The sequence below is a fragment of the Nannospalax galili genome, unplaced genomic scaffold (genome assembly GCF_000622305.1).
Source record: "Nannospalax galili isolate Female #2095 unplaced genomic scaffold, S.galili_v1.0 scaffold612, whole genome shotgun sequence".
Lineage (NCBI taxonomy): Eukaryota > Metazoa > Chordata > Mammalia > Rodentia > Spalacidae > Nannospalax > Nannospalax galili.
The window spans coordinates 1,968,109-1,971,631 of NW_008333388.1; the positions used below are offsets into that span (position 1 = coordinate 1,968,109).

At 46.4% G+C, this 3,523-nt stretch overlaps 1 pseudogene; it reads right to left on the minus strand.

Annotated features, from left to right (window-relative positions):
- Positions 1 to 1,488: 1,488 nt before the first annotated feature.
- LOC103730023 lies at positions 1,489 to 2,561 on the minus strand (annotated as a pseudogene).
- Positions 2,562 to 3,523: the final 962 nt, after the last annotated feature.

The window sequence follows — 3,523 nt, forward strand, 5'->3', positions numbered from 1 at the left end:
CAAATGTAAGGATGTATATAAAGGCTGGTAGAGAATTAATATTCAATAACTATAGGGATGTTTTTAAAGGTGGTAAAGTATGTGACATGTGTGTGTATATATACATGTATAGAAAGTTTCCCTTGAAAATGATTTTTCCTTTTAGTAGATTATTGAGAGAGAATTACCTTATTTCCAACAATGTAAGAGTCTAGACCATTCAGTGCACCAGTCCAAACTTGGAGTAGTGCATTATTTTTTAATGTTAATAAGCCATCAAAAAATTATGTGCTAGCTGTTATATCTTCTCTGCGAGTTACCGGAACTGTACAAAGAAACTGGCAGCCCAAGGCTGCTCTAGGCCTCACTCGCCAGATTCCAGGGACAAATAGAGTGTCTCAGAACACCAGATGACTCCACCGATCACTGCCTCCTGTGCTGGTGTAAGCCCCAGAGGCTTCTTGCAATCTCTGGGCCAGAAAACAGTACCCTCGCGTCTGATCTTCATCATGGACCATAGTGACTTTAAATGCAAGACAGCATTTTACAATCGAACAAACCCAGATGGACAGTTCTCCCAAGCCAGCTTTATACCCAGGACACAGATTTCTAGAGGGAAATGTAGCCAAGGCAGCTACGAAAACAACCAGGGAACAAGAAGTCCCAGTCACCAGCAAGTCATCCATCATTCTGCTACTCAGAACTGAGCACCACATGCACAGTGGGATGGCAGACACTGGCAGGGGGAGGACCAGAGAAGGAAGACCAAAGGGCAGGAGATGCTGGGGTAAGAAGAATCAAGAAGGTGGGGCAAGGTAGAGAGGGCTGTGCTCCCTAACAGCCCATTGTATCCTCTCTGTCCTGTCAAACACATCTGAGACCCCATCATGTCCGTCCCCTTTGCCTGGGCTGTCATACATAACCAGGCATGGGCTGTCCAGAACACTCATTCTTCCCAGACACTGCAGCCCTGGCTTCCGGTCACAGTCTGGCCTACTGGGTGAGGTACGGCTTCAAACTTGCAAGGGGCTCACTGTTAACCAAACATTTTTGTTTGTTCATTTTAGACTGGGCTTGAGCTCTCCGTGTAGCTAAGGATGACCTTGAACTTCTGATCCTTCTGCCTCTATCTCATGAATGTTAAGATTACAGGCATGTGCCACTAAACCTGGTTTATTTGGTGCTAGAAATCAAGCCTAGAGCTTTGTGTATGTAAGGCCTCTACCAACTGGACTACATCTCCATGACCAATGTTTTTGTTTGCTGTTTTGAGGGTTTTTTGTTTGTTTGTTTTTTTTTTTCTAACTGAAGAAGGATTTACTTGGGCTTCTGATCTGAAGGGACGCAGTCCACGGCATGGGAACAGGATCATGAAGTGACTGGACCCATTGTATCTCAACCAATTTTTTTTGCCATTTATAATGGAAGCATCACCTCTATTGATACCTTAGGACAGACAGTTACACACACACAGAGGAATTCCAAAACCATGAAATTACAGCTCATGGGCTAATATTCTTCATCCTCATCCCCTCCTTCATTGCCATCTGCACCAACCTCACAGTACTTCTCCAGGGAGACCATGTCCTAGTGGGCCTCATAGAACTCACCTTCCTCCATGCCCTCACCCACAAAGGCACACTTGACATACATCAGATCAAACTTGTTGTGGTCTAGACAATCCCAGGCTTCAGCAAGGGCTGTGGTGTTGTTCAACATGCATTCGGTTTTGCTGTACCTTGGCCAGATCGCCACCAGGTACCACAGTGGGAAGCTGGTAACTAATGCCAACCTTGAAGCCAGAGGGGCGCCAATCCACAAACTGGATGCTGCACTTGGTCTTGATGGTGGCAGTGGTGACATTGACATCTTTGGGAACCACATCACCACGGTACAACAGGCAGCAAGCCGTGTCTTTACCATGACGAGGGCTACATTTCACCATCTGGTTGGCTGGCTCAAAGCAGGCATTGGTGATCTCTGCTACTGTAAGCTGCTCATGGTAGGATTTCTCAGCAGAGATGACAGGGGCATTTGTGGCCAGAGGGAAGTGGATGTGGAGGTAGGGTACCAGGTTGGTCTGGCTTTCAGGCAGCTCTACAGCCAGCACTCCATCAAGTCTCATGGAAGCAGTGATGGAAGACAATCTGGCTAACAACGGGGTTAAGGTTAGTGTAGGTTAGGAGCTCAATATTGGGGTTTCTATGACAGATGTCACAGATGGCTTTGTTGTCTACCATGAAGGCACAATCAGAGTGCTCCAGAGTGGTGTGAAGGGCAAAGTTGGAATTATAGGGCTCAACGGCACTGGTGGGAACCTGGGGGGGCTGGGTAAATGGAGAATTCCAGCTTGAACTTCTTTCCATAATCAACAGAGAGCCAGTCCCTCAGCAGGGAGGTGAACCCAAAGTCAGTTCCCCCACCAAGGCTACGGAAAACCAAGAAGCTCCGACCTATGCACTGGTCAGCCAGGCTTTTGAATTCGGGTCCAGGACAAGGTCCATGATCTCCTTGCCAATGATGTTGAGCCTACAGGCACAGTTATTGGCAGTGTCTTCCTTGCTTTTATAAGCCCTGGACATCGTGGTACATACCTGCAATTCCAGCATTAAGGCGGCTGAGGCAGGAGGATCACTGCAATTTCAAGGCTAGCTTGGGCTACATAGTAAGACTGTCTCAAAAGAAAAGAAAAAGGAGGAGAGGAAGGAAATGGGGGAGAGAACTCACTTAGGGGTTGGGGAGAGGACTCAGTCATTACAGCGCCTGCTGTGTAAGCAAGAGGACCAGAGTTCCATCTCCAGCAACCGTGTGGGGAGGGGTGAAGCCAGGTACAGTGGCAGGCCTGTAGTCCCAGAGCTGAGAGGCAGAGACAGGCAGACTCCCAGGGCTCACTGGCCCACTAGCCTAGCAGAATTGGCATGTTCTAGGTTCAGTGAAAAATCCTGGCTCGAAAATTAATGTGCGGAATGACCAAAGACAGAAAGCCCATTCTGATCTCCACATGGACACACACACATAGAGTCACACACACACACACACATACACGAACATGTGAATACACACAAAAAGAAAATGAAAAAGAAAGAAAAAACCCATTTAAAAGTATCTGTCTATCCTGACACTCTTTTTTCTAGGAATATTATTTTCCCTGTACAAACAAAAGCAATCATCTTGAAAAATCAGTCTGTATTTTATTATATCCTAAACATCTTTTTGGATTAAATATTCTCTAATGCCAGGTGTGGTGGTGTGCCCCACATTAGGTTGGGCTGTTTGGTTTTGTTTGGTTGTTTTTTGTCTGTTGTTTTGAAACAGTCTCCTGTAGCCCAAACTGGCCTCAAACTCACTATTTAGCCAAGGATGACTTTGAACTCCTGATTCTCCTGAGAGGTGGGATTACAGGCATGTGCCACAAGGTCTGGTGTGACCTCATTTTCGGTAGCCATTTAGTATCCCTTGTGTAACACCATCAACTTGTTAAACTGGTCCCCATGGACCAGCACCCACATAGCAGCTAACAACTGCTCTATGAAACATATTTAAT